This window comes from Triticum dicoccoides, chromosome 6B (assembly GCF_002162155.2).
Source record: "Triticum dicoccoides isolate Atlit2015 ecotype Zavitan chromosome 6B, WEW_v2.0, whole genome shotgun sequence".
NCBI classification, from domain to species: domain Eukaryota; kingdom Viridiplantae; phylum Streptophyta; class Magnoliopsida; order Poales; family Poaceae; genus Triticum; species Triticum dicoccoides.
Window position 1 is genome coordinate 26,001,113 of NC_041391.1, and position 23,519 is coordinate 26,024,631.

Below are 23,519 nucleotides of genomic sequence, written 5' to 3' on the forward strand. Positions count from 1 at the left end.
GAAAGAGAAGGGCTTGCTGTGGGGTAGTTCGAAGGAGCTGATGGGACTCCAAGCCTGTATCCAGAAGCTGGTGAAGAAGCTCAGGCTGGTTAACGTGGCCCAAGTCATGCTCGTCCGCCGGATTCTCCCATGCCAAGAGCGGGCATTCAATCTGTGGGAGTTCGATCCGGAAGAGCACCAGGCGTTGAGCGGGCTCTTCGAGACGACGTACGAAGGTGCCTGGAGGGTGCTGTTTAAGGGCGCCGAAGCCCCCGCATCCGCGACTGAAGATCGCGGATTTCGCTCGCAGCGCCAAGCTGACGAGGTAAGTGATTCTACCCCTTTACGGGACACTTGCTTTTCATAGTTTGACTCTATGCGGGTTTTAATTTCCCCTTTTCCTTTGACAGGACTGGATGAAGAAGGCGGAGCAGCTCGTCCGCCCGGCTCCCATGCCAGAAAACCCAGTAGACGCCCGTCTAGCGAGGCTGCTGGTTCCGGCACCGCATGTGGTGCCGGAGAAGAAGGCCAAGAAGGAGGCCACGGGTACTCGAAAGAGTTCCCGTTTTCAGGTGTCCGACGACTCCGAGGCGGACTCCTCCCCCGAAAACGAGGAGGAGAAAGAGGACTCTCTCCCAGAGGAGGGAGAGAGGAAGAGGAAGGCTTCCCCAACAGGGGAGGCCGAAGGGTCCAAGAGGGGAAGGACTATTCCCCCGGACAGCTCCGCCAACATCAACGTTGGCGAGGAAGAATGGCCTTCAAGGGCCAGGCCTCCAGCGAGATCGTAAGTATCCGGATTCCTGAATGATTTATAATTTCTTGTTATGTCACATAGCGTCCTTCTAATGCCGCATACTGCCTGCAGTCCGGCCGATGATGATCTCCCCGCTTCATCGAGCGGGTCGTTGGCTCCGTCGGATGTGGATTCTATCCCGACGGCCTCCACCCCTCGCGCCACTGAGGACGCGGAGGTGGGATCCCAGGAAGGGACCCATCAGGAGGAGGCTCCGGAGGCGCCGCAAGGCAGCCTCCCGGACTTTGCGCTGGACTTCACACGGGAACCCGCAGTGGTTCCTGAGTCCGGCAGGCGGCCCCTTCGCAAGAAGGGAAAGACCATGACGCCGGCGGCCTCCGTCCAACCGGAGGCGCCGGACAACTTGCTGGAAGCGCTCAAAGGAGCTTCCATCGAGGAAGAACACCGCACTATTATGAGTGCGGTGATTCAGAAGGTTCAGCTCGCCAAGAGCGGGCTGACCGAAGCCTGCAGTAACCTTCTATCAGGCTTTGAGGTAAGAAGTTAAAAATATGCAATGTAATACCGCATAGACAGTAGCTCCTGATGCTCGGTTCGGTGTTCGGAAAGAAAAGCCGGACTGAGGATCTGAAAAAAAAGATATACGCAGGGTTGCTAAAACATTATGTCAATATGGGTTGCAGGCTGCGCTGCTGACCTCTGCCGCACTGGCTGCGGAGGTCGGTGCTTTGAAGCAGGAGCTCGAGCGGTCCGAGCAAGAGCTCAGCCGTGCCAAGAAGCAGCTCCAGGACAAAGAAGGTGAGTAACACCACTTTGAACTTGTACCTTACAGAAAAGGATTTAGGTTGCGACAAAAAATAACAAGGATAACATGGGTACTGCAGGGGCCACGAGCGAGGTGGCAACCCTGAAGGAGGCCGTGTCTGCGGCCGAATGCAGTGTGGCCGCGGAACGGGTTGAGCGAGAAAAGCAGGAGGCGCGGGTGGAGGCGGTTCGGCAAGAGCTCCAGACTCTCATGGAAAAGCATGAGAGTTTGGAGCGTGACTCAAAGACTCGAGAGTCAGAGCTTGCCTCGGCTCTCGAAAGTGCCAAAGCCGCCAAGGCCGAGGGCCATAAGTCCCTTCAGGAGATTGAGTCGGTGAAGAAGATTGCGGCGGGTAAGGCATTTTTCATGCAAAGCAAGCATGTGAATGTAAATTACGTGTTACTTACCCGAATTCGGAGCTCTCCAGGGGCGTTTGTAGATCTGCCTCGCAGCGTGTCTGATGCCGCTGCATTCTACCGAGCCGAGGAGGGGAGCTCAACAGAGAAGGTCTTCTGGTCTCAGTACGCTGAGGCCGGCCATCCGGTGCCCCCTAGCGACCAGCTGAAGCAGCTGGTCGAGCTCCACAAGGTAGCCGAGCAGGCCATGAAGGGCCTCATAGTCTGGCTGTGGCCTGGAGAGGCCATGCCTGGGAGCTACTTCGGCCTCGTGCGGCAGTTGGTGGATGTGTGCCCCTGGGTGGAGGTTATCAAGCGCTCCACCTGTATTGAGGGTGCTCGTCAGGCCCTTGCCCGCGCAAAGGTGCATTGGGGCAAGCTGGATGTGGAGAAGCTAATCACTGACGCGCCACCAGCGGGCAAGGAATATCGTAGGCCCGAGATGTACTATAAGACTGTCCTGAAGGGTGCCCGCAAGATTGCGGATGAGTGCCCTAGGGATGTAATTATTGAATTAATTTGCAATGTGTTATCCGGTGCGCTGAAAAATTTGTTCATATGCGCTAAGCAACACTTGTTAATTTAAAATATTACCTTCTGTGCGGCCGTTAAAAAATCTGAGAGATGGCAAGTCGTTGGCTTCAGCCCCCATGCCACGAGTGCTGGGGTGTTCAGGATAAACTTGAGCACTCTTGTTCCCATTTTTGGGTCCATCTAGGGAGGCGCTCAACACGACGAACAAGGCAACCGGACTTATAATGCTTGAACACTCTCACTTAGCCATAGAATTCTATAATTTTAAATTTCAGCGAAGCCCCTAGTATTCGGAAGACCGAATTCGGGGCGCTATCCACGCCTTCGTCGGACATTATCCGGTACTTCGCTCGAAGCGGCATGAGCCTTTAAGGACCCGAAAAGACCTCTCGAACAGCGACCAGTCTCTCGCCTTATCTTGGCAGTCAGTTTTAGCTTTCTCCACTGAGGCGTTAACCCATCTCAACCGGGGCGCAATCGCAGTGGTTCTCCCAGTGCTACCTTAGCCGATAGAATGGACGTAAGGTGCCAAACATGGGAGCCGGGCAAACCCAACTATTGACCCAAGACATGATTCGGAGCCGATTCATATAATGCTATAAGTTCGGGGTGCCGCACTTGTGAAAGTATTCGGACTTATCACACCATACCGCGGGGAACATAAGCCCCTGGTGTATTTGGCCGTACCAAAATATACGGTTGCGACATGTCGTAAATGAATATATATATATATATATAAAGTAATGCAATTATGGGCAAAAAGTGCTGCATTATTTATTCAAGAAGATCTGCTATGACTGCGGAATGATACAAATAGTGCGGAAAGCAAGGGATTGGATGAATTAAAGGCGTCTCCCTCCAGGGGTAGGCCGCGGAATGGTGTATTTAACAAATTTAATGCTCGTAATGGAGACCACCTGAGTATTCGTCGCAACCTTTGTTCCTCCCTGGGTGTTGCATCATGAGTTCGGCAGGTCCGCCGCCGGACAGAGTCCTGTATAAAAAAAGAGAAAAATAAAAGATAAAAAGAGCGACACACTTTGGAGCCCCTGGTGTGGTTGAACCGCACTCTGGGCCTGTTGTGGTCGTGCCTCTCCCCCTATGCGCATGGTATCTCCAGGGCGTAATTATGTACGCGGAGAGTTTGTCTTGCAATTGTGCGAGGGCTGGGGTTGGGGCCGCATTGCTACGCGTGCTCGGAACGTGCCAGGTGGTCTTGGTTGATGTTGCTCCGGGCGCGTTTGGCCGTGTCCGGTCGTTTTACGGCCGGACTCAAAAATTGCCTTAAAAGGCTGCTCTGTACTTCTGCCGCGAGAGCCGCTGTATGTTCCTCCATTCAGAGGGAGCATTCCGTGTTTCCATTGACCGTGATTACTCCGCGAGGTCCTGGCATCTTGAGCTTAAGGTATGCATAATGCGGCACCGCGTTGAATTTTGCGAACGCGGTTCGTCCGAGCAGAGCGTGATAGCCACTACGGAATGGGACTATGTCGAAGATTAACTCCTCGCTTCGGAAATTATCCGGGGATCCGAAGACCACTTCCAGTGTGACTGAGCCTGTACAATTGGCCTCAACACCTGGTATGACACCTTTGAAGGTCATCTTTGTAGGTTTAATCCTTGAAGGGTCCATGCCCACCTTGCGCACTGTATCCTGATAAAGCAGGTTCAGGCTACTGCCGCCGTCCATCAGGACTCTCGTGAGGTGAAATCCGTCGACGATTGGGTCTAAAACCAATGCGGCGAATCCGCCATGGCAGATACTGGTCAGATGGTCTCTTCGATCGAAAGTGATCGGGCAAGAGGACCATGGGTTGAATTTTGGGGCGACTGGCTCCATCATGTATATGTCCCTTAGTGCACGCTTCCGCTCCCTCTTGGGTATATGCGTTGCGTATATCATGTTCACCGTCCGAACTTGAGGGGGGAATCCCTTTTGTCCTCTGTTGTTCGGCGGCCGGGTCCCTTCCTCGTCATCGCTCTGTAGCCCCTTGTCATTGTTTTCGGCAATTAATTTTCCTGCCTGCTTGAATACCCAACAATCTCTATTGGTGTGGTTAGCTGGCTTTTCGGGGGTTCCATGTATTTGACAAGAGCGGTCGAGTATTCGGTCCAAATTGGACGGGCCCAGAGTAGTTCTTTTAAATGGCTTCTTCCGTTGACCGGGTTTGGAGCCTCGGAATCCGGCGTTGACTGTCATATCCTCATTGTTGTCGCCGTTAATGCGACGTTTGTTTTTGTTTCAATGCGACCTGCCATTGCGGTCCTTGGTATCCGGACTGCCAGCATTTTTGCTGAGGTTGTTGCTGCGAGCTAGCCAGCTGTCCTCTCCTGCACAGAAGCGGGTCATGAGTGATGTGAGGGCTGCCATGGATTTCGGCTTTTCCTGTCCTAGGTGCCGGGCAGCCACTCGTCGCGGATGTTATGTTTGAAGGCAGCGAGGGCCTCTGCATCCGGACAGTCGACGATTTGATTTTTCTTTGTTAAGAACCGTGTCCAGAATTGCCTGGCCGATTCGTCTGGCTGCTTGATTATGTGGCTTAGGTCATCTGCGTCTGGTGGTCGCACATACGTGCCCTGGAAGTTGTCGAGGAATGCGGCTTCCAGGTCTTCCCAGCATCCAATTGACTCTGCGGGCAGGCTGTTAAGCCAATGGAGCTGGTCCTTTAAGCTTGAGCGGGAGATATTTGATGGCGTGAAGATCGTCGCCGCGGGCCATATATATATGAAGGAGATAATCCTCAATCCAAACCGCGGGGCCTGTCGTGCCATCGTAGGATTCGATGTTAACGGGTTTAAACCCTTCTGGGATCTGATGATCCATTATTTCGTCAGTGAAGCATAGTGGGTGTGCGGCGCCTCTATATTGGGCAATATCGCGACGTAGCTCAAGAGAGCGTTGTCTGCTGTGTTCGGCCCGGCCGGAGTAGTTGTATCCGGCGTGACGGTATTCGTCGTGGATCTTGGGGCGCCCACGTGATCCATAGATAGATCTGGATTGTCTTGCCTTGTCCTCCAATATAACCCGCAAGTCCGGCGCGTTCCCCCGTGGCTTCGTGCTTTTTGAGCGGTGCCGGGGTACGGTTTTGGTGGAGGGCTTACATGCCTCTCTGTCGCAGCCACGAGGTGGTCGGTCTGCTGTATTGTGCGCTGGTGATGCAGGTTTGTATGCTTCCTCCTCTAGTCGGGGGAGCAACTTGCATTTTGGGTAGCTTTTGGAGGGGCGTTCGAGTTCATACTCTTCGGCCGCGAGGACCTCGGTCCATCTATCGGCCAGCAGGTCTTGATCAGCTTGAAGTTGTTGCTGCTTTTTCTTTAGACTATTTGCTGTGGCCATTAGCCTGCGTCTGAAACGCTCTTGTTCGACGGGATCCTCAGGCACGAAGAATTCGTCGTCGTCGAGGCTTGCCTCATCTCCGGAGGGAGGTATGTAATTATCATCCTCGACCTCTTCGTCTGCCGCCCTCTCGTGAGGGCTTGCTTCTGCCTCCTCCTGCGCTGAATCTTGCTGGAGGGGGTTATCTTCGGCACTTTCTGGGTGTTATTATCTCCTGTGCCGGAATCTCCATTCTTGCTGTGGCGGGATTTAGAGCGGTGCCGCTGACGTTGGCGCTTGGGCTGTATCTTTAAGGAATCTGCCTCCGCTGCTTCTTCGCCGTCCCCATCTTTTGGGGTGTCCACCATGTATATGTCGTATGATGAGGTGGTCTTCCAGTGTCCTGTAGGCGCTGGTTCTTGATAGTCTCCGGCATCGTCGTCCATACCGTCAATGTCTTCGGAGTCGTAGTCGAGTACGTCGGTTAGATCGTCGACAGTGGCTACGAAGTGGGTGGTGGGTGGGCTCTGAATTTCTTCGTCGTCCGCGTCCCAACCATCCTGGCCGTAGTCCGGCTAGGGCTCTCCGGATAGCAAGAGATGCTTCAATGAATTTAAGATGTCGCCGAAGGGTGAGTGTTGAAAGATGTCCGCAGCGGTGAATTCCATGATCGGCGCCCAATCGGATTCGACTGGTAGGGGCGCAGGAGGTTCGGAGTCCGGCAGGGAGTCCGGCACCTCGGAGTCATGAGCTTTATGCGGGACAAGGTCAGTGTTCGGCTCCATCGCCGTAGAAGTTGCAGCTCCCGAGGCGGTGTCCAGCCACTCGTCCTCGATCTGTGCGATCGGCTCCGGACTATGGGTCGGAGCGGATTCGCGTGCGGCCTCCAAGGTGCTGTCCGGCGGCAGAGTTAGGTCGTGCCCATCGTGACAGCGCGACACGCTCGACTGTGGCTCTGATCCATCAAAGATCAAGTCCCCGCGGATATCGGCCGTGAAGTTTAGGCTTCCAAACCTGACCTGACGGCCAGGGGCGTAGATTTCGATCTGCTCCAGATGGCCAGAAGAATTGGCCCGCAGTGCGAAGCCGCCGAATACGAAGATCTGTCCGAGGAGAAAAGTCTCACCCGGGACTGCGTCGTTGATGGTTGAAGAGTCCATCAAGCCTATCGGTGACGACACAGAGGAACTCTCAATGAAAGCACCAATGTCGGTGTCAAAACCGGCGGATCTCGGTTAGGGGGTCCCGAACTGTGCGTCTAGGCGGATGGTAATAGGAGACAAGGGACACGATGTTTTACCCAGGTTCGGGCCCTCTTGATGGAGGTAAAACCCTACGTCCTGCTTGATTGATATTGATATTGTGGATGTTTACAAGAGTGGATCTACCACGAGATCAAGGAGGCTAAACCCTAGAAGCTAGCCTATGGTATGATTGTAAGGGTTGTTGTCCTTGTCCTACGGACTAAAGCCATCCGGTTTATATAGACATCGGAGAGGGCTAGGGTTACATAGAGTCGGTTACAATGGTAGGAGATCTACATATCCGTATTGCCAAGCTTGCCTTCCACGCCAAGGAAAGTCCCATCCGGACACGGGACGAAGTCTTCAATCTTGTATATTCATAGTCTTGGAGTCCGGTCGATGATGATAGTCCGGCCGATGATAGTCCGGCCGATGATGGTAGTCCGGCTCTCCGGACACCCCCTAATCCAGGACTCCCTCAATATCATATGCTCCATGACGTTCAAAACGTCGTTGAAGACCCGGTTCTAAGCCGTAAAGCATGGCACACTGAACTATCGAGTAGTCATCAGCTTTGCTCTGCCAGACGTTCTTAACGTCGTCAGTTGCATCAGCAGCAGGCCTGGCACCCAGCGGTGCTTCTAGGACGTAACTTTTCTGTGCAGCACTGAGGATAATTCTCAGGTTACGGACCAAGTCCGTGTAATTGGTACCATCATCTTTCAACTTTGCTTTCTCAAGGAACGCATTAAAATTCAACGGAACAACAACACGAGCCATCTATCTACAAACAAACATAGATAAGCAAAATACTATCGGGTACTAAGTTCATGATAAATTTAAGTTCAATTAATCCTATTACTTAAGAACTCCCACTTAGACAGACATCTCTCTAGTCATCTAAGTGATTATGTGATCCAAATCAACTAAACCATAACCGATCATCATGTGAGACGGAGTAGTTTTCAATGGTGAACATCACTATGTTGATCATATCTACTATATGATTCATGCTCGACCTTTTGGTCTCCGTGTTCCGAGGCTATATCTGCATATGCTAGGCTCGTTAAGTTTAACCTGAGTATTCCGCGTGTGCAAAACTGGCTTGCACCCGTTGTAGATGGACGTAGAGCTTATCACACCCGATCATCACGTGGTGTCTGGGCACGACGAACTTTGGCAACGGTGCATACTCAGGGAGAACACTTCTTGCTAATTTTAGTGAGAGATCATCTTAAAATGCTACCGTCAATCAAAGCAAGATAAGATGCATAAAGGATAAACATCACATGCAATCAATATAAGTGATATGATATGGCCACCATCATCTTGTGCTTGTGATCTCCATCTTCGAAGCACCGTCGTGATCACCACCGGCGCGACACCTTGATCTCCATCGTAGCATCGTTGTCATTTACGCCATCTATTGCTTCTACGACTATCGCTACCGCTTAGTGATAAAGTAAAGCAGTTACAGGGCGTTTGCATTTCATACAATAAAGCGACAACCATATGGCTCCTGCTAGTTGCCGATAACTTCGGTTACAAAACATGATCATTCATAAAATAAAAAATATAGCATCACGTCTTGACCATATCACATCACAACGTGCCCTGCAAAAACAAGTTAGACATCCTCTACTTTGTTGTTGCAAGTTTTACGTGGCTGCTACGGGCTGAGCAAGAATCATTCTTACCTACGCATCAAAACCACAACGATAGTTTGTCAACTTGGTGCTGTTTTAACCTTCACAAGGACCGGGCGTAGCCACACTCGATTCAGCTAAAGTGAGAGAGACAGACACCCGCCAGTCACCTTTAAGCACGAGTGCTCGTAACGGTGAAACCAGTCTCGCGTAAGCGTACGCGTAATGTCGGTCCGGGCCGCTTCATCTCACAATACCGCTGAACCAAAGTATGACATGCTGGTAAGCAGTATGACTTGTATCGCCCACAACTCACTTGTGTTCTACTCGTGCATATAACATCAACGCATAAAACCTAGGCTCGGATGCCACTGTTGGGGAACGTAGTAATTTCAAAAAATTTCCTACGCACACGCAAGATCATGGTGATGACATAGCAACGAGAGGGGAGAGTGTTCGTCCACGTACCCTTGTAGACCGTTAGTGGAAGCATTATGACAATGCGGTTGATATAGTCGTATGTCTTCACGATCCGACCGATCCAAGCTCCGAACGTACGGGGCCTCCGAGTTCAGCACACGTTCAGCTCGATGACGATCTCCGGCCTCCGATCCAGCAAAGCTCCGGAGATGAGTTCCGTCAGCACGATGGCGTGGTGACGATGTTGATGTTCTACCGGCGCAGGGCTTCGCCTAAGCTTCGCGACCATATGACCGAGGTGGAATATGGTGGAAGGGGGCACCGCACACGGCTAAGGAACGATCCGTAGATCAACTTGTGTGTCTATGGGGTGCCCCCCGCCCCCGTATATAAAGGAGCAAGGGGGTGAGGCCGGCCGGCCCCTTGGACGCGCCAAGGGAGGAGGAATCCTCCTCCTAGTAGGAGTAAGACTCCTTCTTTCCTACTCCTACTAGGAGGGGGAAGGAAGGGGGAGAGGGGGAAGGAAAGGGGGGGCGCCGCGCCCCCTCCTAGTCCAATTCGGACCAGAGGGGGGAGGGGGAGCGCGGCCCATGCTGGCCTCCCCTCTCTCCTTTCCCTTAAGGCCCATAAGGCCCAATACTCTTCCGGGGGGTTCCGGTAACCCCTCCGGCACTCCGGTTTTCTCCGAAATCACCCGGAACACTTCCGGTGTCCGAATATAGTCGTCCAATATATCAATCTTTATGTCTCGACCATTTCGAGACTCCTCGTCATGTCCGTGATCACATCCGGGACTCCGAACAAACTTCGGTACATCAAAACTTATAAACTCATAATAAAACTGTCATCGTAACGTTAAGCGTGCGGACCCTACGGGTTCGAGAACTATGTAGGCATGATCTAGAACCATTCTCGGTCAATAACCAATAGCGGGACCTGGATGCCCATATTGGTTCCTACATATTCTACGAAGATCTTTATCGGTCAAACCGCATAACAACATACGTTGTTCCCTTTGTCATCGGTATGTTACTTGCCCGAGATTTGATCGTCGGTATCCAATACCTAGTTCAATCTCGTTACAGGCAAGTCTCTTTACTCGTTCCGTAATATATCATCTTATAACTAACTCATTAGTTACAATGCTTGCAAGGCTTAGGTGATGAGTATTACCGAGAGGGCCCAGAGATACCTCTCCGACAATCGGAGTGACAAAACCTAATCTCGAATTATGCCAACCCAACATGTACCTTCGGAAACACCTGTAGAGCACCTTTATAATCACCCAGTTACGTTGTGACGTTTGGTAGCACACAAAGTGTTCTTCCGGTAAACGGGAGTTGCACAATCTCATAGTTGCAGGAACTTTGTATAAGTCATGAAGAAAGCAATAGCAATATACTAAACGATCAAGTGCTAGGCTAACAGAATGGGTCATGTCAATCACATCATTCTCCTAATGATGTGATCCCATTAATCAAATGACAACACATGTCTATGGTTAGGAAACATAACCATCTTTGATTAATGAGCTAGTCAAGTAGAGGCATACTAGTGACTATATGTTTGTCTATGTATTCACACATGTATCATGTTTCCGGTTAATACAATTCTAGCATGAATAATAAACATTTATCATGATATGAGGAAATAAATAATAAATTTATTATTGCCTCTAGGGCATATTTCCTTCAAGTTTCCCCCTCTTCCCCGTTGGCCGCCCCCCTAGATGGGATCTAGGGCTTGCCGCCGACCCTAGTAGTGGACACCTAGGTGGGGGCGCAGCCCCTCCCCCCCTATATATAGTGGAGGCAAAGGAGTAGCCCAATACACGAAGTTCTTCTCCTGTTGGTGCAGCCCTACCTCTCTTTCTCCTCATATCTCGCGGTGCTTGGCGAAGCCCTGCAGGATTGCCACGCTCCTCCACCACAACCACGCTGTTGTGCTGCTGCTGGATGGAGTCTTCCTCAACCTCTCTCTCTCTCTCCTTGCTGGATCAAGGCATGGGAGACGTCACCGGGCTGTACGTGTGTTGAACGCGGAGGTGCCGTCCGTTCGGCACTAGGATCTCCGGTGATTTGGATCACGACGAGTACGACTCCTTCAACCCCGTTCTCTTGAACGCTTCCGCTTAGCGATCTACAAGGGTATGTAGATGCACTCTCCTTCCCCTCGTTGCTGGTTTCTCCATAGATAGATCTTGGTGACACGTAGGAAAATTTTGGATTGCTGCTACGTTTCCCAACAGTAGGCTGCTGCAAACGTAGGGCTGTGTGATTTGATAGCGAGTTACTGCTGGACTGGTGGGACCCCGTGATTTGACTTGCCATTATCATTTCAACTGCGACGCTACGACTGGCGTGAGTTTGCCGATTCCTGACCACCTCCATACAGGTGCCTCTCCCAATGCTCCACATGTAGTAGAGGCTCGCTCTTGTAGAGCCCACTTCTCCACTTTTTCCTTGCCTCTCTTTCCTCCACATATGCAAAAATGCCATGTAAAGCGCACTATTGTACTTCCTTGCTCCTACATGGGCTAAGCTTGCCACATAGGAATAAAGTCTGATGTGCCAAGTTTGGTGACCCAAGGAAGAAACGGTGCTAAGCGCGTGTACCTAGGTGAAAAGACAATTTTGAGTCTATAGCTAATTAAATGAAGCAAACTTAGCAACAGAAAACTAATAAGCACACCATTTCATTGAAAGAGGTCACTCCTTGGCAAATGCAATAAATACTACTCCCTCTGTCCCATAATATAATAACGTTTTTGGCACTACACTAGTGCCAAAAACGTTCTTATATTATGGGACGGAGCGAGTACGAAGAAAGAGATAGAGAGAAGTAAAAAATAATACACTTATAGCCAACCTTATAGCTAACCTTGTTGTAGTATGAGTGACTAAGTGATGACTATGTATGACATGCCAATATCAGATAGCCTAATGGACCGTGTTAAATCTCTATGGGCGCGACCGCGAGAGCGACGCGGCGGTCGTGGTAGGCGCGACCATGATACGGGCTGCTGGCAGCCCTTGGAGCTGATATCAAACGGTCGCATGCTAAGTTGCTGAAAATTTACAGAATAACCCTCTAGGATAGGATATTCACCCATAGGTCATAATCACGCCATGCAACCGTTCGATCTCAGATCCAAGGGCTCTCAGAAGCCCGTATCATGGGAGAATGGAAAGCCACTACCCTGCCGCTCGCACGCCGGCAGTTCGCTCCTACTCGTCCCCGCACGTCCTTTAATATTACGGCGGTTCGCTCCTAGTTCTCCCGCCCTTTCACATTACGGCAGTTCCACTAATCCTAACCCTCCTCCCAAATCCATGGCCTCCCAAATCTCCATGATCGGTAGTGAGTACAAGGTTAGAACCATCACCGGCGATGCATTCGACGTCATCTACACCCGTTCTTCCGCGACGGTGAAAGGATGCCTTTCTCGCTTCAGACGCATGTTCGAAAACTCACAGGATGAGTGGGTCGCTGGGCTAGATGTTGAGTACACCACAGTCCGGAGACGAGAGAAGGATCTAAAGGACGAAGAGAGGAAGAAGCCCGCCGTGATCCAGGTTTGTGTGCATGACTTGTGCTTGGTCTATCATATATGCCATGCCGATGTTGAATGCCTGGATTTTAAGAACTTCCTCGAGAGCAACCTAGTAAAATTCGTTACTGTAGACTTTACGAACGGCAAAGAAGTCCTTGGTCGGATAGGCCCCGTTGTAGGCAACCCTTTCGACCTCCAGAAGAATCGGCTGCTGCCCTCTGGCCAGCCTTCAATGCTGACCCTGGCAGGAGCATGGGTTCATCCTTCGTGCGGTAAACTGGAGAAACCTAAATACACACTTCATCGTTATGCATGGCAGCGGAATGTACTAGATATAGACCACATCCACTACGCTGCAATGGATGGCTACCTTTGTTTCAACTTGCAAAGTGGCCCGCCCGATGTGCGGGCTAGAATTTTAGTAGTTCAATAATGAGAACATATTATGTGATTTGTCTACAGAAAAACTGTAACAAAATTTGATGACAAACGTTCCACTTTATGTTTTTTGTTCCATCCTTATACTGTTTCATCTTGATTTTCATCTGACGAGCGTCAAGATTCTATATGATGATAGTGAGTTATCAGTGCCAAATAGAACTTAAGGCATACTATTAAATTGTTTATGCGCACTTATTTGTGAGGGATCATCTTTAGATTATTCAAAGTGACTGGAAAATACATATCATACAGGAGGGAACAACACATCTCTGTAAGCACAGTAAATATTGTGCTAATTTTTTATATTTTATTTTTTGCACAAATGATTATATGGTCTTGTTGAAATATAGGTGACCATATATGTTGCTTCTGGATTAGAATGAAAGTTCAAATAAGTAAGCATACAGCTAATAGGCAATGTTTGATTTATTTGTGGTGTGAAGATTTAGATGATTAGGCATTAGCATTATTATTCTATATTTACACAAATATGTAGATTGTAGTCCAAATTTTAATTCTAATTCACTTTAGCGATGACCAAACGAAAGTTAAATGATCCGCGGAATTTGCAGCACTCCACCTATGCTGCTTGCTGCCGGCTATAAAGTCAATCATCTCAGTCCTAGCACCACCCGCATGGTCCGTTCACCCCAAGTCTAACTGATATGCATTGGTGGCCAAAGATGTCAATCCACACTGCAAATCCATGCTTATACAGGGACATGAACTGAGCCGATGCAACCTCGACAATGGTTGTCCGCATATACACCAGCTGAAGCCTACACACAGTCACAAAGAAACGAAGTAGGACCGTATCATATTTGTATGTGTCCTCTTAGATAAGCCTCTAAGAGAAGCAGAGGTGGTGCAAATTGAGGACTATGTCATTGTCAGATTCTTGCAGCTCCGGCTGTATAGGATAAACACTAATAAAGGCACGTCATCTCTCGACTCTAGTGGTCCAGCGATCCAGGTGATTGAAACTGTAATAAGATCGACTATCTTATTAGATAATTTTTTTAGACATTCTTATTAGGTATGTCTAAGAATATGCATGCTGATGAGAGAAGGTAGTGCTACATGGAGAATCAATCGGACATATGCTAACTATAAAAAAAAATTGAACTAACACATCTGTAATTATAAAGGTCACCCGAATTCACAGACAAATGTTTCTGTTTTTTGTGAGATTCTCTACTTTTTTTTTTCTATTTTTCTCCGTATTGTACTTTTGGTAGGGATCTTATGTGGAAGAACAATGCCCTGCGCCGGGATAGGCTGTAGTGGGCGGTGAGAATCATCTATTAAAAGTATAACCAAAGCATATCGCATATGTGTTCATCTAGTTATGGGACACATGGATTAATTGAAAACAACAAAATGCGTAGACAGGAATTCTACTGTGAAGAAATCATAGTTGCTTCTGCACATTGCAATTCATCAGCTTTTGCTAGAAAAATATTGGCTACCTTACATTGGGCAGACGCTGCGGCGTCTAAAAAGCTCTCGACATGCCATCTAATGATGATCGTCTAGTAAACAAAGATGGGGAAGATTCATAATCGTCGGCTCGTCCAGATGTAATCCCGCGTCATAGAGCACCATGTAATACCATGAAAAACTGCATCAAATGTGTGCAGCGAGCATGATATGTTTGAAATCAGCATTGACGACAGTGATAACATGCTGATGGTAACGGCAAGTTGTGAGGGTATCCTGAAAGAAATAGTTTACACTTACGTACACTTTCCTGGATTATGGACGTGAAGCGAGCAAGATTTGTTTGAAATCAGCATTCACCACAGTGATAACGGTAGCGGCAAGTTGTGAAGGCATCTGAAAAATATAATAGTTTACACTTTCGTCCACTTTCCTGGAATACGGACGTGAGATCTATGCATGTGTTGTATGTGCAAGGGTGTGTGTCTTCTTTTTCTTCTGTACATGGGTACGTGATGGGTGGGTTTCTTTTCCCTATATAAATATGTGACAGATGCTACAAAAAAATAAAAAGGATACATGAGAGATGTGTAAGCTCCTGATGGACACGTGAGGGAGATTGTTTCTTTTTTTACTTGGATGATTGATACGTGAGGGTTATTGCCTTCTTTTTTATCTATCCTGGGTGGATACGTAAGAGGAAGGTTCTCCTTCCTGGGACACGTGAGAGTTTGGGTCCAACATATTATAATGGCAGTGGTGGGTAATTTATTGACATATAATCTTATCTAATGGCTATAAAAACTTAATCTATTAAATTGACGGATGGATGTTTTTAATTTTTGTGCTAATTTCTAGAGTATTTTTCTTTACTATAGTTAACCCGTCAAGTACTTTTTATATATTGCCTTCTTTTTTATCTATCCTGGGTGGATACGTGAGAAGAAGGTTCTCCTTACTGGGACACGTGAGAGTTTGGGTCCAACATATTATAATGGCAGTGGTGGGTAATTTGTTGACATATAATCTTATCTAATGACTATAAAAACTTAATATATTAAATTGACGGATGGATGTTTCTAATTTTTGTTGTAATTTCTAGAGTATTTTCTCTTTATTCTGGTTAACCCGTCAAGTACATTTTATATATAAATAGATATCTACAAGGGTTGGATGAAGAAGAAGAGCCAAGTGTGCGGTTCAAGCAAAGAAGGGACGTTCAAGAGGAAGAGGGACAAGGACGAAGTCGAGGACGTGGACAAGGACTCCGAGTAAGGTGGCAGTGTCGTTGCTCATGGTGGTTCTAATGCAGTGTCTACCGGATTAGTTGCATAGTTTAATTTCAGATGTGCTTAGTTTAATTTGAGGGGTGTGTTGTGCCGAGCCCCCAGCAGAACTAGGTTATGTTTTTTCTCGTTACTTTAACTATTCAGTACGTACATACCAGTATTTCTTACATTTCATCTTTTAATTGGTATAGTACTACCACTCGTTTCTTCACATTATATATGTACAATATATATGGCCGACATCATATAGCCAGTAGTTTAGTTGTCAAAGAATTTCATGGTGCTTAGTTTTGTCAAAGAATTCCAGGATGCTTAGTTTTATTTGAGGGCTGGGTTGTGCTGGACACCATTATTGTGACTAGCCTTTTAATTAGTACTATATGCATAATTTAGCGACGAGCGCTCTCTATATGTACCACCTTTTTTTAATTTCAAGTTTTGCTCCATGGCACAATCCATCGATGTACTACCTCCGTCCTGGTTTATTGGTCCCCATAGTATTTTATGCCAAACTTTGACCATATATTTAACTATGTAAATAATAATACATGGTAGCAAAAATTATATCACTGGATTCGTATTTGAACATAGTTTTAAGAGATATTATTTTTGGCTACATGCATTAACATTTTTTTAGTTTAATCTAAGGTCAAAGTTTTGCACAAAATACTAAAGGGACTAATAAACCCGGACGGAGGTAGTACTACTGTACAAAAGTATAGTACATTTTTTAAAAGGCTAGAGGGCGGGGCAGTCTAGCTTGGTCAGTTTCACCAGAGGCAAGGGCCTTTATGATTTGACGGCTCATTACTGCTGGAAGGCGGGGCCTTGTGATTTGACTGCTCATATAAATGCGCCGACGACCTGAGGAGGAGCAAAGATCCGTGCGATATACTCAAGTTTTCCACTGAAATAGTACTACAACGGAGGATCACGAAACACGGCAGCCCAGTGCCATATGGCGATAAAAAATGATCTAATTTGCTAGTCATCACATTGTTAGGCTGGTTGTAATGGGAAGTATCATATACTAGTATCATGCATATGATACTAGTGTATGATACTATATCCGTAATGCATAGTATCATATGTTAGTATCATATAGGGCTATATTTATTGTCATGCATGACACAAAGTAGCACATCATTCAATATGATACGGTATAATGATATGATACTCAAGCCTCTCTTTCTTCATTTAATTCTATGCCACCTCACCGAGATTGCTTAGTTGGCATGCATGATACTACCTATGATACTCGACCAGCCTTAGCATTGTTCTATTTATTCCCTCAAAAAAAGCATTGTTCTATTCAAGCCTCGCAGAGAACGTGACACATGCGGCGAAACACCCTAAGCAAAAGATGAAACATAGGAGCAAAAGAAGAAGGAAGATTATCACCCCAAATGATCTAATTCACCGCGGAGTCGTAACTACTTCTTCATCGCCTCCACGACCGCCATCTCCTTGCGCGTCTCCTCCGCCATCTTCTTCATTCTGTCCATGACGTGGGATTTCTCTACGTGAGCCTTCATCATCTGTTCCACGGCCGCATTACGTACCTTGACAGTAGCCGGGTGCTCGATGCGGAGCTTCGCCAACTCCTCCTTCTGTTCCGTGACGAGGGCCTGCAGCATCTTCATCGAGGAACTACTATTCTCATGCAGCTTCTTCCAGCCGACGTTCTTCTCCTTCAACAGGTCAAGCTTGTGGCAGAGCTTCGCCTTGTCCTCCTGAAGTTGGAGGATTTCGTCGGTCGCCTTCTTCTCTAAGGCAATGCTCTTCTTCAGCAGCATCACCAAGCCGGGGGTCAACTCCCCCTGCTTATTGAGCTCAGCGGGCATGTCGTCGAGGCTCTCCTTCAGCAGCTCCGCCAAGCCTTGGATGAACTCCTTGTGCTTATTGAGGTGCTTATTGAGATGATCGGCCATGTCGTCGAGGGATAACGACTCCAGCGCCGCCGTCTCGGCATGTTCGCCTCCGCAGCTAGGGCGCTCCTGGGAGCCATCGCCTGCCCGTGAGAGATCTTTCGAGGTCTCTGCGTGGCGGTGAGCCCTCTTTTTTTTCCGCAACCTTGGTTGCCGCTCTCTTGTTACGAGTAGTTCTTGACCTAGAACTCTGCTCACCGGCCATGGAAAGGATGGATGAAGAAGAAGCACTTACGAGGAGGAAAGGTAGAGTAATTTTCGGTTAGGTAGTTCCCCTTTTTATAACCTAAGTACTAGCACTAGTACTAATACTTGCATAGTGGGAACACGTTCAGGTTTGGTACGTATTAGTAGGTGTGAGCAGGCTTTCAAATGGGATGGGAACAAGGTAAAGATTAATTGATGGTTTTGGTTTCGAGGCCCGAAACGGCGCCCGATGAGTTTAGTGGGACATAAATTTCAAGTAGACTACACTACTCAAATGCGTAAATATTATGTTATTGTCAAAAATTGGCATAAAATATGAAGGAGACCAATGGAAGTACTACTAGCAACCCATGATTTAACTACTCTCATGCGCACAGTGGAGTAGTAATGTTTTTCTTCCGCCCTCATGTCCACTCAATTTGCATGCGCTGTATTAATTGACCATCAATGAAGTGAACGACTTTACACGCGTCAAATTATCACATGTGGTGGATCTTGGTACAAAATTGCGTCTGCCCGTGTACCCGCGTGTGCGTGCGAGGGAATGAGTGCGTGTGTGGCGTGCGTGCACATCTTCGCTTCGTGCATGTACCGACAGTATGGCTCAGGGAGGACGAGTACATTCTTCTAGAACCAGGAGCACGTCACTGTGATCAATCCACACAAGGAGGTCGCGACAACGCCTCCACATGTGCCACGTGGCTTCATGAATGTAGCGTTCCATTGGAATTCTAATTTACGTGTTTTGCACATACTCGAAGTACTAGTAAGGTACACGTGCATTGCACGCATCAGATTTGCAACCAAATTATGAATAAATACCACACTATAGCATGTAAGCTCTGAGTCATATATGCCTGATGTAGACCTTCGTTTAATACTTATAGTTCATCTCATTCAAAATCAATTAGTTTTTATAAAAAATCTAGGGCCTCTTGGATTCGTAGGATTTCCAAAAGGCGGGAATAGGAAAAACATGGGATTATAGTGGTAAGTCGTCTTGAATCCTACAGGATTGTACGAGTGTTTGATTGTGCACAGAAAAAACACAGAATTCTTTCAAAGAGGTTTGAGTGGATGGGATGTTTCCTATGAAATCTAGTGCAAATGAATCATATGGAAAAATTCCTATGGTTTACAATCCTACGAATCAAACAACCAATATAGGAAAAATTCTTAAGTATTAGAATCCTCCAAAATTCCTTTGAGAATCCTTTGAATCAAAGAAGCCCTTAATATATTTTATGGTTCATGGAATTGTGCGTTGTAAAGCATGAAGTAAAAACAAATAATGGCGATTCAACTAGAAAGAAAGTTTGGGCAGTTATGATACGGAAGATTCTAGAACAAAAGAGAACCACTGTTGTTTTGAGGTTTGTGCATTATGATTAAGTTCAACCATGGAGTCTGCTAGATTGTACATGTGGCGGTGGGGGGCTAGAAGATGGTGCGAGGGGCCGAGTGGAGGGAGACTATGAAGGAGTGCACAAGTGCAACATTGATATGTAGAGAGAGGGGGCGAGAATGTGCGCTGTTGCGCGCAATGGCGGAGCCATGAAACATAAATGAGCTAGGGGGCCAAGCATTGTTAATCCTTTACGAGGAGGATCAATTCATGAACTTAAACCATTTTTAGCAGCAATTGTCTAATGATCACATTCATATTAGCCTCGATATATAGTGATGTTAGGGGGGGGGGGCAGAGCCCTTGCTGCCCCCTGTCTTTGCCATTGTGCGCGCGTCTGAGAGACAGAGCGGAAGGCATGGATGATGAGAGGGGGACGTTGGCTATATAATTAATGTGGGTGTATTAGCTATATATGTTAATCCTATATAGAGAGGTATAGATTGATCGATGTGGACGTGGGAAAGAGGGTGATACCTCACTGGATATATCGATTGATCGATTTGTGTGGAAAACTATGAAAGACCTAGCTATATACACACATACATAGAGGAACATCGATCGTTACGCATGCACGCGTGAGAGATAAAGAATGCCCGATATGATGGAGAGGGGGATGTGTGTGGGTGTGTGCCTTCATGGGAGACCGACCTGAAGAAAAAGATTGCATATGTGCGATGGATAATGCCGACTGGTAGTGTGTGTGCATGCATGCACGAGAGAAAGTTAGTGGTACAATTATAACGAGAAGACGACTGCGTTGGTGTAAAAGACTAGGTGAGGTCATAATCAATATAAAGTTGAATTCAAATATTTGAATAAGAGATCCTGATGTTTGAATCCCATGCATGCATGAATATAACGGAGATCTGCGCGGTGTGGTTTGAAAGGGAGCATGTTGTAATGTATACACATTGAACAAGGTTAGACTGATTTGAATTTGAGATACCGATGGCAGACATCATTTGGCCATGTCTCATCCGTGCATGAACACAATATTCTAATTGGAGATGATGGGTGTCTTTCGCATCACATATCTATATCTATACCCCTATATATATTATTTTATATATTTTTATATTGTGTGTGGGTAACTTTAACTTTGAAAGATGGTCGTTGGATGGGGCGAATCTGATGGTCCAAAGATGGCAAATTTGAGTACTATTGGCCATTGGATATCATCTAGATTCCACCAAATTTCGCCACATGTATATTCTAGAAGGCTCCATGGTTGAACTTAAGCATAATGCACAAACATCAAAACACAAGCACTTCTTCTTTGTTCTAGAATCTTCTTTATCAGAATTGCCCAAATGTTTTTCTACATGATTTGCCATTATTTGTTTTTACTTTATGTCTTACAACACACAATTCCATGAATCTTAAAATAGATTAGCTTTCTTATAAAAACTAGATGATTCTGAATGAAACGAACTATAAGAAGTAAACGAACATCTACATCATGCATATATGACTCAAAGCTTACATCACTAGTAGAAAACATGGCATTTGTCCCGATTCATAAGGGCCTTTAGCCCCGGTTCTTGAACCGGGACTAAAGGGTCGTTACTAATGCCTCCCCCCTTTAGTCCCGGTTCTAACACGAACCGAGAAAGATGTGCCTCCATGTGGCCGGTGCGCCGAGCCCAGGCAGGAGGGCCTTTGGTCCCGGTTGGTGGCACCAACTGGGACCAAAAGGCGTCCACGCGTCAGCAACTCAGTGGCTGGGGTTTTTGTTTTTTTGAAGGGGGGGGGGGTTGGGGGTTTTGGGGGGGGGGTTAATTTAGGTGTTTCATATATTGTGTTACCTAGCTAATTAATAGAGAGAAGTGTCCTCTCTTATGTCCGTGCTTGGTCGACGCTACATACTGTACATAGAGAGGCCCTCGACACGCTAGCTAGTAAGAAAATGAAGGGAACCATTAATTACAGAAATTCGTCATGCATACCGAGAGAAGTGATCGATCGACCTCTCCTTCTCCGAGAGATTGGTCGAACAACAAGTTTTCGTATTATCTATCCGACTACATACATATACAATATGTAAGATCTCTTACAATCCCCTAGCAATTGAAATCAACTTCCACATGGTATTCTCCGGCTTTATTGATGACGTGGTCAAGAAAGAATCCCGCCAATTCCTCGTGAATTGCTTTCATGCGATCTTGTTCTAGGAGTTCATCCCGCATCTGCCACGTCTAATTTGAAGAAGGGGGTTAATACATATATGAATGAAACTCAACAGAAATGATGGTGTAATAAAATGAAATTGTGAATATTATTGCTTATGCACTTCATATTGTCTTTTAGAGTAGCCCCTCTTATTTTTTAAAGTCGCATTGTAGATGAACTCGCACACGTAATATCCATAGAAATCATTCCCTTGTTCCTGCAACAAGCACTTTACGAGAAATAGAGGTCAATCAAACTGATAATGAAGCATTATAAATGGCATTGATGAAAGTACAACTATAGAATCAACGGGAGATGCGCGCAACTAGCTAGCTAGTAGTACTTACTTTCGGGTATGTATATCGCAGCTCCTTCGGCAGTCCCGGAACTTCTGTGGTGAACTATTTCCAAACCCTACAAGACAAAGAAAATAATTATTATTACTTGAGATATCAGGAAATGAACAAAAAGTTGCCGATATGGTGCGATAATGATCGATTGAACTTACTTGTTGAGCAAATTAGTCATGTCCGCATAGGTTTCGGGATCTTTTCCTCTCGAGTCTAAGACATTTACTACTCCCCGCTCAAGCTTAATCTCCAGAAGAACATAGTGGAATCTGCGAACGCATGCATAACTCATCAATTACATTACTATAACCTCGCTCGAGTAATAAGGGAAACCGAATATGCACGTGACAGTAACACTCACTGGAAGTTGTAAGGAAAGAGTATTAAATCTTCGTTTTGATTTTTGATCAACCATTGTAGCAAGTTGGCCTCGGCCTCTTCGGCGTGCTTTGTAACCTGAATTTCATCTATGTTATTTGTGTTAATGAACCCAATATCATACATTTCTTGTTTTTTGCACTCGACGATCTTCAATCTGCATAATATAGTGAGGATAATTAATTATAAATACATGCAATGAAAGAGCCGAGCTATATATAGAGACTTAGTGACAGAAATAGTACTTAAAAACAGTAGCAAAAGATCGTTAATTTATCGAGGGCCTTTTGATTGAAGAACTTGAAGAACTCCTCAATTGGAACAGTCAACAGATCAGTTCCAACGAGGTCGTGCTCCTCTTTAATATTCAGATACAAAGCATTCGTCCCCCAGACTCTCTGCAGGTTTTCATGTACCAATTATGGAATCTTCGCATCATAGTTGTTAGAGATTTTTCATCTTTGACGAGAGGCTTCCCGTACTCGTATCTGTGTTCGTCCACCTCCATGAAATCAGGAAGTTGATCGTTAGGCATGTAATCTGCAAGATTGCCATAACCGGCCACCGTCCCGGGAGCATTAGCGACGATGTCTCTGCTAGACACATTGAGCGGGGGGCACGATTGATTTGCTTGTTCGCCAAGCTGGGCAATATTTTTCGCAGCTGCTTGTTCTCTTGACCTTTGATGTCTGACAGTACTTCCTGACCACTCCGCTTGGAGATATGTTTGTTCTGTAATGTGCTCATAGTTGGTTCTCCGCGGAGACTTTGCTGGTTTCCTCAGGGCATCGAGAGTGCGCTTTGCTTTCACCGGATCTACCTTCTCCTCTGGAGGTGGATGTCTCTTTGCTTTCAACCCTTCAAAGAAGTTGTCCACTTCGGCCCGCACGATCTTCATGTTTTCCTCCACGGTCCTCTCGTACGGTAACTTTTCTAGAGGCTTGAGAGGAGGACCGTATCTGTATTGCCTCCCACCTCTAGCTGTACTGCTAGATGCCGGAGCAGACGGAGCGGCTGCGGCATCTGGCTTCTTTCGTGCTTGCTTACGAGGTGGAGGAGAAGGACTACGACGCGCCGGAGCAGCCGGGGCGGCGGCGGGTCTCTTCCGCCCTTGCTGGCGAGGCGGAGAAATAGGAGGCTGCTAGCTGCTCGGGCGCGTCGGCGCAGGCTGAGAAGGAGGCGGAGTGCCGCCACGCGCCGGAGAAGGAGGCGCAGTGCCCTGATCGTCACTCACCGGAGGAGGAGGCGGTGGAGGAGGTGGAG